The following is a 16,113-nucleotide window of genomic DNA, read 5'->3' as shown; positions in this document are numbered from 1 at the left end:
ATACATTGAATGAGCCAAGGGAAGAGATGGATACTTGTTCCCATTGTGCAGAAGTAGAGTTTCTGGAGGAGCTGTCAATGAAGAGTCTCCACTCATTTGTATTGCATGCAATTCCAGTTGCATCAAACAGGCCTGATACATCATTACAGTAGCACAGCTTGTCTTCCTTAGTGAAGAAGCTTGAGAAATATTGGTGATGTTTTCTTTAGCTTGTCACTTGCACATTTTCATCCACCAAGTCCCACTCAAATCAAGATCTCTGATAAGGTCATTGAGGTCTGTTTGGTTTGGGTATTAAGGATTCCTCCCAACAGCTGCATCTGTGAGGTCATAGTCTTGTTCACTTTGCTCTTCATTTTCTGATTTGCTGCTTTCTTCTTCTGACAGTTGACTTCTTTCTGGAGGTGTAGGTACAGGAAGATCAGCACTGTGTGGTACTGGTGGAGTAGAAGAGGGAAGGTCTGGATAAGAAATATCAGGTGCATTTTTCCTTGTTCAGCATTTAGAAGGATCCATTTGGAAGGATCCACCACCAGGCAGAAGCAGCAGTTGGTTGAGGGATCAGCGGGTTCACACCATATTCTACGAACAACAAACTTCATGGCTCTTTTTTCTCCTCTATATCATCCTGTAAAAGAACAAAAGAATTAGTTTCTGTTACATACATTTCATTTAAAAAATGTTCCTATTCAAGATTTTACCCTTCATGTAACTGATGACTTTCTTGCCTTCCAATGTTTTCTTACAATGTTCACAAGCAACATGAGGCGCCCAGGTCTTGTATTGGTCCACAACTGGCATGCCAGAATATGCTTTGTAAGATTCACATATTTTTTTAGATGCTGTTACAGAGAACTTCTTTGCTCTTGTCTTAACCCGGAAATGGTCCAAACGTATATATATGTTCACTACCCCAGTGCCCCAAATATTTTGAAAAATAAAAAAATCATTTTTTTTTTACTGAAAAAAGAGCACATTTTTCTAGGTGTTATAGGATAAAAAAAAAAATTAGAGTCAGTACTTACCGAGATATGAGGCCAAGAAGTTGGCACTGGATGCTCACGTGACAGCAACATCGAGTCCTGCAACTTGCAGAAGTGTTGCCGATATACCTTTTTTTCGTTTTTCATATTTTATATAATTTTATGTTCTGATAATTACAATTTATAGTAGTCCTTGTCATTTCATAACCAATCTTTGTACTGACACTAATACAGTGGAACCTCTACTTACGAGTGCATCTACGTGCGAGTTTTTCCAGATACGAGTAGCTGATTGGTCGATTTTTTGCTTCCAGACGCAGCGAAATTTCCAGATGCGAGCAGGCCTCAAGGGAGGTTAATTGACACTGGTGAGGAGGCTCTTGTTCTTGATCTAGGAAATTAGATCTCAGTTGTTTGTTAGACTATCTTATTGAAACTTGGGCAATGTATGATGAAAAGATGCTTCTTAACGTACACCAAAAATGAAAGAAATCAGACCATAAATAATGGAGTTCACTTCTCAGCCATTAGCCTCACCTTAGCGATATATTTTCGTATGGTTTTTATGGTTGTATTCTCGTTTTATTTGGTCTCATGTGATAGAATGGAAGATATACTACAAAAATAAATATGATTTTAATTGGTTTTACAATGAAAAGTACCTTGAAATTGAGCTCAAAAATAGCAGAAATGTTCGATTCTTTGGCGACATCAGTGGTAGACATCATGAGGTAGCAGTGGCAGACAACATGAAGCAGCAGTGGCAGACAACATGAAGCAGCAGTGGCAGACATCATGAGGTAGCAGTGGCAGACAACATGAAGCAACAGTGGCAGACAACATGAAGCAGCAGTGGCAGACAACATGAAGCAGCAGTGGCAGACAACATGAAGCAGCAGTGGCAGACATCATGAAGCAACAGTGGCAGACAACATGAAGCAACAGTGGCAGACAACATGAAGCAACAGTGGCAGACAACATGAAGCAGCAGTGGCAGACATCATGAAGCAACAGTGGCAGACAACATGAAGCAGCAGTGGCAGACAACATGAAGCAACAGTGACAGACAACATGAAGCAGCAGTGGCAGACAACATGAAGCAACAGTGGCAGACAACATGAAGCAGCAGTGGCAGACAACATGAAGCAGCAGTGGCAGACAACATGAAGCAGCAGTGGCAGACATCATGAAGCAACAGTGGCAGACAACATGAAGCAACAGTGGCAGACATCATGAAGCAGCAGTGGCAGACAACATGAAGCAGCAGCAGTGGCAGACATCATGAACCAACAGTGGCAGACATCATGAAGCAGCAGTGGCAGACATCATGAAGCAGCAGTGGCAGACATCATGAAGCAGCAGTGGCAGACAACATGAAGCAGCAGTGACAGACAACATGAAGCAACAGTGGCAGACAACATGAAGCAGCAGCAGTGGCAGACAACATGAAGCAGCAGCAGTGGCAGACATCATGAACCAACAGTGGCAGACATCATGAAGCAGCAGTGGCAGACAACATGAAGCAGCAGTGGCAGACAACATGAAGCAGCAGTGGCAGACAACATGAAGCAGCAGTGGCAGACAACATGAAGCAGCAGTGGCAGACAACATGAAGCAGCAGTGGCAGACATCATGAAGCAGCAGTGGCAGACAACATGAAGCAGCAGTGGCAGACAACATGAAGCAGCAGTGGCAGACATGAAGCAGCAGTGGCAGACAACATGAAGCAGCAGTGACAGACAACATGAAGCAACAGTGGCAGACAACATGAAGCAACAGTGGCAGACAACATGAAGCAGCAGTGGCAGACAACATGAAGCAGCAGTGGCAGACAACATGAAGCAGCAGTGGCAGACAACATGAAGCAGCAGTGGCAGACATGAAGCAGCAGTGGCAGACATGAAGCAGCAGTGGCAGACAACTTGAAGCAGCAGTGGCAGACAACATGAAGCAACAGTGGCAGACAACATGAAGCAGCAGTGGCAGACATCATGAGGTAGTAGTGACAGACAACATGAAGCAGCAGTGGTAGACATCATGAAGCAGCAGTGGCAGACATCATGAGGTAGTAGTGACAGACAACATGAAGCAGCAGTGGTAGACATCATGAAGCAGCAGTGGCAGACAACATGAAGCAGCAGTGGCAGACAACATGAAGCAACAGTGACAGACAACATGAAGCAGCAGTGGCAGACAACATGAAGCAACAGTGGCAGACAACATGAAGCAGCAGTGGCAGACATCATGAGGTAGTAGTGACAGACAACATGAAGCAGCAGTGGTAGACATCATGAAGCAGCAGTGGCAGACAACATGAAGCAGCAGTGGCAGACAACATGAAGCAACAGTGACAGACAACATGAAGCAGCAGTGGCAGACAACATGAAGCAACAGTGGCAGACAACATGAAGCAGCAGTGGCAGACAACATGAAGCAGCAGTGGCAGACAACATGAAGCAGCAGTGGCAGACATCATGAAGCAACAGTGGCAGACAACATGAAGCAGCAGTGGCAGACATCATGAAGCAGCAGCAGTGGCAGACAACATGAAGCAGCAGCAGTGGCAGACATCATGAACCAACAGTGGCAGACATCATGAAGCAGCAGTGGCAGACATCATGAAGCAGCAGTGGCAGACATCATGAAGCAGCAGTGGCAGACAACATGAAGCAGCAGTGACAGACAACATGAAGCAACAGTGGCAGACAACATGAAGCAGCAGCAGTGGCAGACAACATGAAGCAGCAGCAGTGGCAGACATCATGAACCAACAGTGGCAGACATCATGAAGCAGTAGTGGCAGACAACATGAAGCAGCAGTGGCAGACAACATGAAGCAGCAGTGGCAGACAACATGAAGCAGCAGTGGCAGACAACATGAAGCAGCAGTGGCAGACAACATGAAGCAGCAGTGGCAGACATCATGAAGCAGCAGTGGCAGACAACATGAAGCAGCAGTGGCAGACAACATGAAGCAGCAGTGGCAGACATGAAGCAGCAGTGGCAGACAACATGAAGCAGCAGTGACAGACAACATGAAGCAACAGTGGCAGACAACATGAAGCAACAGTGGCAGACAACATGAAGCAGCAGTGGCAGACAACATGAAGCAGCAGTGGCAGACAACATGAAGCAGCAGTGGCAGACAACATGAAGCAGCAGTGGCAGACATGAAGCAGCAGTGGCAGACATGAAGCAGCAGTGGCAGACAACTTGAAGCAGCAGTGGCAGACAACATGAAGCAACAGTGGCAGACAACATGAAGCAGCAGTGGCAGACATCATGAGGTAGTAGTGACAGACAACATGAAGCAGCAGTGGTAGACATCATGAAGCAGCAGTGGCAGACAACATGAAGCAGCAGTGACAGACATCATGAAGCAGCAGTGACAGACAACATGAAGCAGCAGTGGCAGACATCATGAGGTAGTAGTGACAGACAACATGAAGCAGCAGTGGCAGACATCATGAAGCAGCAGTGGCAGACAACATGAAGCAGCAGTGACAGACATCATGAAGCAGCAGTGACAGACAACATGAAGCAGCAGTGGCAGACAACATGAAGCAGCAGTGGCAGACATCATGAAGCAACAGTGGCAGACAACATGAAGCAGCAGTGACAGACATCATGAAGCAGCAGTGACAGACAACATGAAGCAGCAGTGGCAGACAACATGAAGCAACAGTGGCTGACAACATGAAGCAGCAGTGGCAGACATCATGAGGTAGTAGTGACAGACAACATGAAGCAGCAGTGGCAGACAACATGAAGCAGCAGTGACAGACAACATGAAGCAGCAGTGACAGACATCATGAGGTAGTAGTGACAGACAACATGAAGCAACAGTGGCAGACAACATGAAGCAGCAGTGACAGACAACATGAAGCAGCAGTGACAGACATCATGAAGCAACAGTGGCAGACAACATGAAGCAGCAGTGACAGACAACATGAAGCAGCAGTGACAGACAACATGAAGCAGCAGTGACAGACAACATGAAGCAGCAGTGGCAGACAACATAAAGCAGCAGTGACAGACAACATGAAGCAACAGTGACAGACAACATAAAGCAACAGTGGCAGACAACATGAAGCAGCAGTGACAGACAACATGAAGCAGCAGTGACAGACAACATGAAGCAGCAGTGACAGACATCATGAAGCAGCAGTGGCAGACAACATGAAGCAGCAGTGGCAGACAACATGAAGCAGCAGTGGCAGACAACATGAAGCAGCAGTGACAGACAACATGAAGCAGCAGTGACAGACAACATGAAGCAGCAGTGGCAGACAACATAAAGCAGCAGTGACAGACAACATGTAGCAACAGTGGCAGACAACATGAAGCAGCAGTGACAGACAACATGAAGCAGCAGTGGCAGACAACATGAAGCAGCAGTGGCAGACATGAAGCAGCAGTGGCAGACATCATGAGGTAGTAGTGACAGACAACATAAAGCAACAGTGACAGACAACATGAAGCAGCAGTGACAGACAACATGAAGCAGCAGTGGCAGACAACATAAAGCAACAGTGACAGACAACATGAAGCAGCAGTGGCAGACAACATAAAGCAACAGTGGCAGACAACATGAAGCAGCAGTGGCAGACAACATGAAGCAGCAGTGACAGACAACATGAAGCAGCAGTGACAGACAACATGAAGCAGCAGTAGCAGACAACATGAAGCAGCAGTGACAGACAACATGAAGCAGCAGTAGCAGACATGAAGCAGCAGTGACAGACAACATGAAGCAGCAGTAGCAGACATGAAGCAGCAGTGACAGACAACATGAAGCAGCAGTTGCAGACAACATGAAGCAGCAGTAGCAGACATGAAGCAGCAGTGACAGACAACATGAAGCAGCAGTGGCAGACAACATGAAGCAGCAGTGACAGACAACATGAAGCAACAGTGGCAGACAACATGAAGCAGCAGTGACAGACAACATGAAGCAGCAGTGGCAGACATCATGACGCAGCAGTGGCAGACAACATGAAGCAGCAGTGGCAGACATCATGAAGCAGCAGTGGCAGACAACATGAAGCAGCAGTAGCAGACATGAAGCAGCAGTGACAGACAACATGAAGCAGCAGTGACAGACAACATGAAGCAGCAGTGACAGACAACATGAAGCAGCAGTGGCAGACATCATGAAGCAGCAGTGGCAGACATCATGAAGCAGCAGTGGCAGACAACATGAAGCAGCAGTAGCAGACATGAAGCAGCAGTGACAGACAACATGAAGCAGCAGTGGCAGACAACATGAAGCAACAGTGACAGACAACATGAAGCAGCAGTGGCAGACAACATGAAGCAGCAGTGGCAGACAACATGAAGCAACAGTGGCAGACAACATGAAGCAGCAGTGACAGACAACATGAAGCAACAGTGGCAGACAACATGAAGCAGCAGTGGCAGACAACATGAAGCAGCAGTAGCAGACATGAAGCAACAGTGGCAGACAACATGAAGCAGCAGTGACAGACAACATGAAGCAGCAGTGGCAGACAACATGAAGCAGCAGTGGCAGACAACATGAAGCAACAGTGGCAGACAACATGAAGCAGCAGTGGCAGACAACATGAAGCAACAGTGGCAGACAACATGAAGCAACAGTGGCAGACATGAAGCAACAGTGGCAGACAACATGAAGCAACAGTGGCAGACAACATGAAGCAACAGTGGCAGACATCATGAAGCAGCAGTGACAGACAACATGAAGCAGCAGTGGCAGACAACATGAAGCAACAGTGGCAGACAACATGAAGCAGCAGTGGCAGACATGAAGCAACAGTGGCAGACAACATGAAGCAACAGTGGCAGACATCATGAAGCAGCAGTGACAGAAAACATGAAGCAGCAGTGACAGACAACATGAAGCAGCAGTGGCAGACAACATGAAGCAGCAGTGGCAGACAACATGAAGCAACAGTGACAGACAACATGAAGCAGCAGTGGCAGACATCATGAAGCAGCAGTGGCAGACAACATGAAGCAGCAGTGACAGACAACATGAAGCAGCAGTGGCAGACAACATGAAGCAACAGTGGCAGACAACATGAAGCAGCAGTGGCAGACAACATGAAGCAGCAGTGACAGACAACATGAAGCAGCAGTGGCAGACATCATGAAGCAGCAGTGGCAGACAACATGAAGCAGCAGTGACAGACAACATGAAGCAGCAGTGGCAGACAACATGAAGCAACAGTGGCAGACAACATGAAGCAGCAGTGGCAGACAACATGAAGCAGCAGTGACAGACAACATGAAGCAGCAGTGGCAGACAACATGAAGCAGCAGTGGCAGACATGAAGCAGCAGTGGCAGACAACATGAAGCAGCAGTGGCAGACAACATGAAGCAGCAGTGACAGACATCATGAAGCAGCAGTGACAGACAACATGAAGCAACAGTGACAGACAACATGAAGCAACAGTGACAGACAACATGAAGCAGCAGTGACAGACAACATGAAGCAGCAGTGACAGACAACATGAAGCAGCAGTGACAGACATCATGAAGCAACAGTGACAGACAACATGAAGCAACAGTGACAGACAACATGAAGCAACAGTGACAGACATCATGAAGCAGCAGTGACAGACAACATGAAGCAGCAGTGACAGACAACATGAAGCAGCAGTGACAGACAACATGAAGCAGCAGTGACAGACAACATGAAGCAGCAGTGACAGACAACATGAAGCAGCAGTGGCAGACAACATGAAGCAGCAGTGGCAGACAACATGAAGCAGCAGTAGCAGACATGAAGCAGCAGTGGCAGACAACATGAAGCAGCAGTGGCAGACAACATGAAGCAACAGTGGCAGACATCATGAAGCAACAGTGGCAGACAACACGAAGCAACAGTGGCAGACATCATGAAGCAGCAGTGGCAGACATCATGAAGCAGCAGTGGCAGACATCATGAAGCAACAGTGGCAGACAACATGAAGCAGCAGTGGCAGACAACATGAAGCAGCAGTGACAGACATCATGAAGCAGCAGTGACAGACAACATGAAGCAGCAGTGGCAGACATCATGAAGCAACAGTGGCAGACAACATGAAGCAACAGTGGCAGACAACATGAAGCAACAGTGGCAGACAACATGAAGCAACAGTGACAGACATCATGAAGCAGCAGTGACAGACATCATGAAGCAACAGTGGCAGACAACATGAAGCAACAGTGGCAGACAACATGAAGCAACAGTGGCAGACATCATGAAGCAGCAGTGGCAGACATCATGAAGCAACAGTGGCAGACAACATGAAGCAGCAGTGGCAGACATCATGAGGTAGTAGTGACAGACAACATGAAGCAGCAGTGGTAGACATCATGAAGCAGCAGTGGCAGACAACATGAAGCAGCAGTGGCAGACAACATGAAGCAACAGTGACAGACAACATGAAGCAGCAGTGGCAGACAACATGAAGCAACAGTGGCAGACATCATGAAGCAGCAGTGGCAGACAACATGAAGCAACAGTGGCAGACAACATGAAGCAACAGTGGCAGACATCATGAAGCAGCAGTGACAGACAACATGAAGCAACAGTGACAGACATCATGAAGCAGCAGCAGTGGCAGACAACATGAAGCAGCAGCAGTGGCAGACATCATGAACCAGCAGTGGCAGACAACATGAAGCAGGAGTGGCAGACATCATGAGGTAGCAGTGGCAGACATGAAGCAGAAGTGGCAGACAATATGAAGCAGCAGTTACAGACAACATGAAGCAACAGTAGCAGACAACATGAAGCAGCAGCAGTGGCAGACAACATGAAGCAGCAGTGGCAGAAAACATGAAGCAAAAGTGGCAGACATCATGAGGTAGCAGTGGCAGACAACATGAAGCAGCAGTGGCAAACGTGAAGCAGCAGTGGCAGAAAACATGAAGCAGCAGTGACAGACAACATGAAGCAGCAGTGGCAGAAAACATGAAGCAAAAGTGGCAGACATCATGAAGCAGCAGTGGCAGGCATCATGAAGCAAAAGTGGCAGACATCATGAAGCAGCAGTGGCAGAAAACATGAAGCAGCAGTGGCAGATAACATGAAGCAGCAGTGGCAGGCATCATGAAGCAGCAGTGGCAGACATCATGAAGCAGCAGTGGCAGACATCATGAGGTAGCAGTGGCAGACAACATGAAGCAGCAGTGGCAGACAACATGAGGTAGCAGTGGCAAACAACATGAAGCAGCAGTGGCAGACATGAAGCAGTAGTGGCAGACATGAAGCAGCAGTGGCAGACAATATGAGGTAGCAGTGGCAGACAACATGAAGCAGCAGTGGCAGACAACATGAAGCAGCAGTGGCAGACATCATGAGGTAGCAGTGACAGACAACATGAAGCAGCAGTGGCAGACAACATGAAGCAGCAGTGGCAGACAACATGAAGCAGCAGTGACAGACAACATGAAGCAGCAGTGACAGACAACATGAAGCAGCAGTGGCAGACATCATGAGGTAGCAGTGACAGACAACATGAAGCAGCAGTGGCAGACAACATGAAGCAGCAGTGGCAGACAACATGAAGCAGCAGTGACAGACATCATGAAGCAGCAGTGTCAGACAACATGAAGCAGCAGTGGCAGACAACATGAAGCAGCAGTGGCAGACATCATGAAGCAACAGTGGCAGACAACATGAAGCAGCAGTGACAGACATCATGAAGCAGCAGTGACAGACAACATGAAGCAGCAGTGGCAGACAACATGAAGCAACAGTGGCTGACAACATGAAGCAGCAGTGGCAGACATCATGAGGTAGTAGTGACAGACAACATGAAGCAGCAGTGGCAGACAACATGAAGCAGCAGTGACAGACAACATGAAGCAGCAGTGACAGACATCATGAGGTAGTAGTGACAGACAACATGAAGCAACAGTGGCAGACAACATGAAGCAGCAGTGACAGACAACATGAAGCAGCAGTGACAGACATCATGAAGCAACAGTGGCAGACAACATGAAGCAGCAGTGACAGACAACATGAAGCAGCAGTGACAGACAACATGAAGCAGCAGTGACAGACAACATGAAGCAACAGTGGCAGACAACATGAAGCAGCAGTGACAGACAACATGAAGCAACAGTGACAGACAACATGAAGCAACAGTGGCAGACAACATGAAGCAGCAGTGGCAGACAACATGAAGCAACAGTGACAGACAACATGAAGCAGCAGTGACAGACAACATGAAGCAGCAGTGGCAGACAACATGAAGCAGCAGTGGCAGACAACATGAAGCAGCAGTGGCAGACAACATGAAGCAGCAGTGACAGACAACATGAAGCAGCACTGGCAGACAACATGCAGTAGCAGTTGCAGACAACATAAAGCAGCAGTGACAGACAACATGAAGCAACAGTGGCAAACAACATGAAGCAGCAGTGGCAGACAACATGAAGCAGCAGTGGCAGACAACATGAAGCAGCAGTGGCAGACATGAATCATCAGTGGAAGACATCATGAGGTAGCAGTGGCAGACAACATGAAGCAGCAGTGACAGACAACATGAAGCAGCAGTGCCAGACAACATGAAGCAGCAGTGGCAGACAACATAAAGCAACAGTGACAGACAACATGAAGCAGCAGTGGCAGACAACATGAAGCAGCAGTGGCAGACAACATGAAGCAGCAGTGGCAGACAACATGAAGCAGCAGTGACAGACAACATGAAGCAGCAGTGACAGACAACATGAAGCAGCAGTAGCAGACAACATGAAGCAGCAGTGACAGACAACATGAAGCAGCAGTAGCAGACATGAAGCAGCAGTGACAGACAACATGAAGCAGCAGTAGCAGACATGAAGCAGCAGTGACAGACAACATGAAGCAGCAGTGGCAGACAACATGAAGCAGCAGTAGCAGACATGAAGCAGCAGTGACAGACAACATGAAGCAGCAGTGGCAGACAACATGAAGCAGCAGTGACAGACAACATGAAGCAACAGTGGCAGACAACATGAAGCAGCAGTGACAGACAACATGAAGCAGCAGTGGCAGACATCATGAAGCAGCAGTGGCAGACAACATGAAGCAGCAGTGGCAGACATCATGAAGCAGCAGTGGCAGACAACATGAAGCAGCAGTAGCAGACATGAAGCAGCAGTGACAGACAACATGAAGCAGCAGTGACAGACAACATGAAGCAGCAGTGACAGACAACATGAAGCAGCAGTGGCAGACATCATGAAGCAGCAGTGGCAGACATCATGAAGCAGCAGTGGCAGACAACATGAAGCAGCAGTAGCAGACATGAAGCAGCAGTGACAGACAACATGAAGCAGCAGTGGCAGAAAACATGAAGCATCAGTGACAGACAACATGAAGCAGCAGTGGCAGACAACATGAAGCAGCAGTGGCAGACAACATGAAGCAACAGTGGCAGACAACATGAAGCAGCAGTGACAGACAACATGAAGCAACAGTGGCAGACAACATGAAGCAGCAGTGGCAGACAACATGAAGCAGCAGTAGCAGACATGAAGCAACAGTGACAGACAACATGAAGCAGCAGTGACAGACAACATGAAGCAACAGTGGCAGACAACATGAAGCAACAGTGGCAGACATGAAGCAACAGTGGCAGACAACATGAAGCAACAGTGGCAGACAACATGAAGCAACAGTGGCAGACATCATGAAGCAGCAGTGACAGACAACATGAAGCAGCAGTGGCAGACAACATGAAGCAACAGTGGCAGACAACATGAAGCAGCAGTGGCAGACATGAAGCAACAGTGGCAGACAACATGAAGCAACAGTGGCAGACATCATGAAGCAGCAGTGACAGACAACATGAAGCAGCAGTGGCAGACAACATGAAGCAACAGTGGCAGACAACATGAAGCAGCAGTGGCAGACAACATGAAGCAACAGTGACAGACAACATGAAGCAGCAGTGGCAGACATCATGAAGCAGCAGTGGCAGACAACATGAAGCAGCAGTGACAGACAACATGAAGCAGCAGTGGCAGACAACATGAAGCAACAGTGGCAGACAACATGAAGCAGCAGTGGCAGACAACATGAAGCAACAGTGACAGACAACATGAAGCAGCAGTGGCAGACATCATGAAGCAGCAGTGGCAGACAACATGAAGCAGCAGTGACAGACAACATGAAGCAGCAGTGGCAGACAACATGAAGCAGCAGTGGCAGACAACATGAAGCAGCAGTGGCAGACAACATGAAGCAGCAGTGACAGACAACATGAAGCAGCAGTGGCAGACAACATGAAGCAGCAGTGGCAGACATGAAGCAGCAGTGGCAGACAACATGAAGCAGCAGTGGCAGACAACATGAAGCAGCAGTGACAGACATCATGAAGCAGCAGTGACAGACAACATGAAGCAACAGTGACAGACAACATGAAGCAACAGTGACAGACAACATGAAGCAGCAGTGACAGACAACATGAAGCAGCAGTGACAGACAACATGAAGCAGCAGTGACAGACATCATGAAGCAACAGTGACAGACAACATGAAGCAACAGTGACAGACAACATGAAGCAACAGTGACAGACATCATGAAGCAGCAGTGACAGACAACATGAAGCAGCAGTGACAGACAACATGAAGCAGCAGTGACAGACAACATGAAGCAGCAGTGACAGACAACATGAAGCAGCAGTGACAGACAACATGAAGCAGCAGTGGCAGACAACATGAAGCAGCAGTGGCAGACAACATGAAGCAGCAGTAGCAGACATGAAGCAGCAGTGGCAGACAACATGAAGCAGCAGTGGCAGACAACATGAAGCAACAGTGGCAGACAACATGAAGCAACAGTGGCAGACAACATGAAGCAACAGTGGCAGACATCATGAAGCAGCAGTGGCAGACATCATGAAGCAGCAGTGGCAGACATCATGAAGCAACAGTGGCAGACAACATGAAGCAGCAGTGGCAGACAACATGAAGCAGCAGTGACAGACATCATGAAGCAGCAGTGACAGACAACATGAAGCAGCAGTGGCAGACATCATGAAGCAACAGTGGCAGACAACATGAAGCAACAGTGGCAGACAACATGAAGCAACAGTGGCAGACAACATGAAGCAACAGTGACAGACATCATGAAGCAGCAGTGACAGACATCATGAAGCAACAGTGGCAGACAACATGAAGCAACAGTGGCAGACAACATGAAGCAACAGTGGCAGACATCATGAAGCAGCAGTGGCAGACATCATGAAGCAACAGTGGCAGACAACATGAAGCAGCAGTGGCAGACAACATGAAGCAGCAGTGACAGACATCATGAAGCAGCAGTGACAGACAACATGAAGCAACAGTGACAGACAACATGAAGCAGCAGTGGCAGACAACATGAAGCAACAGTGACAGACAACATGAAGCAACAGTGGCAGACATCATGAAGCAGCAGTGACAGACAACATGAAGCAGCAGTGGCAGACAACACGAAGCAGCAGTGACAGACAACATGAAGCAGCAGTGGCAGACAACATGAAGCAACAGTGGCAGACAACATGAAGCAACAGTGGCAGACAACATGAAGCAGCAGTGACAGACAACATGAAGCAGCAGTGACAGACATCATGAAGCAGCAGTGACAGACAACATGAAGCAACAGTGACAGACAACATGAAGCAACAGTGACAGACAACATGAAGCAGCAGTGACAGACAACATGAAGCAGCAGTGACAGACAACATGAAGCAACAGTGGCAGACAACATGAAGCAGCAGTGACAGACATCATGAAGCAGCAGTGACAGACAACATGAAGCAACAGTGGCAGACAACATGAAGCAGAAGTGACAGACATCATGAAGCAGCAGTGACAGACAACATGAAGCAACAGTGGCAGACAACATGAAGCAGCAGTGACAGACAACATGAAGCAACAGTGACAGACAACATGAAGCAGCAGTGACAGACAACATGAAGCAGCAGTGACAGACATCATGAAGCAGCAGTGACAGACAACATGAAGCAACAGTGGCAGACAACATGAAGCAGCAGTGGCAGACAACATGAAGCAGCAGTGGCAGACAACATGAAGCAGCAGTGGTAGACAACATGAAGCAGCAGTGGCAGACAACATAAAGCAGCAGTGGCAGACAACATGAAGCAGCAGTGGCAGACAACATGAAGCAGCAGTGACAGACAACATGAAGCAACAGTGGCAGACAACATGAAGCAGCAGTGGCAGACATGAAGCAGCAGTGACAGACATCATGAAGCAACAGTGACAGACAACATGAAGCAGCAGTGACAGACAACATGAAGCAGCAGTGACAGACAACATGAAGCAGCAGTGGCAGACAACATGAAGCAACAGTGACAGACAACATGAAGCAACAGTGGCAGACAACATGAAGCAGCAGTGGCAGACATGAAGCAGCAGTGGCAGACAACATGAAGCAGCAGTGGCAGACATGAAGCAGCAGTGACAGACAACATGAAGCAGCAGTGACAGACAACATGAAGCAACAGTGGCAGACAACATGAAGCAGCAGTGGCAGACAACATGAAGCAGCAGTGACAGACATCATGAAGCAGCAGTGGCAGACAACATGAAGCAGCAGTGACAGACAACATGAAGCAACAGTGGCAGACAACATGAAGCAGCAGTGGCAGACAACATGAAGCAGCAGTGGCAGACAACATGAAGCAGCAGTGGCAGACAACATGAAGCAGCAGTGGCAGACAACATGAAGCAGCAGTGGCAGACAACATGAAGCAGCAGTGGCAGACAACATGAAGCAACAGTGGCAGACAACATGAAGCAACAGTGACAGACAACATGAAGCAACAGTGGCAGACAACATGAAGCAGCAGTAGCAGACATGAAGCAGCAGTGGCAGACAACATGAAGCAGCAGTGACAGACAACATGAAGCAACAGTGGCAGACATCATGAAGCAACAGTGACAGACAACATGAAGCAGCAGTGACAGACATCATGAAGCAGCAGTGACAGACAACATGAAGCAGCAGTGGCAGACAACATGAAGCAGCAGTGGCAGACATCATGAAGCAGCAGTGACAGACAACATGAAGCAGCAGTGGCAGACAACATGAAGCAGCAGTGGCAGACAACATGAAGCAGCAGTGGCAGACAACATGAAGCAGCAGTGGCAGACAACATGAAGCAGCAGTGACAGACAACATGAAGCAGCAGTGGCAGACAACATGAAGCAGCAGTGACAGACAACATGAAGCAGCAGTGACAGACAACATGAAGCAGCAGTGGCAGACAACATGAAGCAGCAGTGACAGACAACATGAAGCAGCAGTGGCAGACAACATGAAGCAGCAGTGGCAGACAACATGAAGCAGCAGTGACAGACAACATGAAGCAGCAGTGACAGACAACATGAAGCAGCAGTGGCAGACAACATGAAGCAGCAGTGGCAGACAACATGAAGCAGCAGTGGCAGACAACATGAAGCAGCAGTGGCAGACAACATGAAGCAACAGTGGCAGACATCATGAAGCAGCAGTGACAGACAACATGAAGCAGCAGTGGCAGACATCATGAAGCAGCAGTGACAGACAACATGAAGCAGCAGTGGCAGACATCATGAAGCAGCAGTGGCAGACAACATGAAGCAGCAGTGGCAGACAACATGAAGCAGCAGTGGCAGACAACATGAAGCAGCAGTGGCAGACAACATGAAGCAGCAGTGGCAGACAACATGAAGCAGCAGTGGCAGACAACATGAAGCAGCAGTGGCAGACAACATGAAGCAGCAGTGACAGACAACATGAAGCAGCAGTGGCAGACAACATGAAGCAGCAGTGGCAGACAACATGAAGCAGCAGTGGCAGACAACATGAAGCAGCAGTGGCAGACAACATGAAGCAGCAGTGACAGACAACATGAAGCAGCAGTGACAGACAACATGAAGCAGCAGTGGCAGACAACATGAAGCAGCAGTGACAGACAACATGAAGCAGCAGTGACAGACAACATGAAGCAGCAGTGACAGACAACATGAAGCAGCAGTGGCAGACAACATGAAGCAGCAGTGACAGACAACATGAAGCAGCAGCAGTGGCAGACAACATGAAGCAGCAGTGGCAGACAACATGAAGCAGCAGTGGCAGACAACATGAAGCAACAGTGGCAGACATCATGAAGCAGCAG

General features: G+C 48.2%; 1 protein-coding gene across 3 annotated transcripts in view; it reads left to right on the top strand.

Moving 5' to 3' along the window:
* LOC128697884 (zinc finger protein 551-like) overlaps positions 1–16,113 on the top strand; it is a 103,638-nt gene that overhangs the window by 39,936 nt on the left and 47,589 nt on the right. The gene's annotated exons all lie outside the window — the stretch shown is intronic.

The sequence above is a fragment of the Cherax quadricarinatus genome, unplaced genomic scaffold, assembly GCF_038502225.1.
Source record: "Cherax quadricarinatus isolate ZL_2023a unplaced genomic scaffold, ASM3850222v1 Contig53, whole genome shotgun sequence".
In the NCBI taxonomy this organism is placed as follows: domain Eukaryota; kingdom Metazoa; phylum Arthropoda; class Malacostraca; order Decapoda; family Parastacidae; genus Cherax; species Cherax quadricarinatus.
This window is presented reverse-complemented; position numbering and strand designations above follow the sequence as displayed.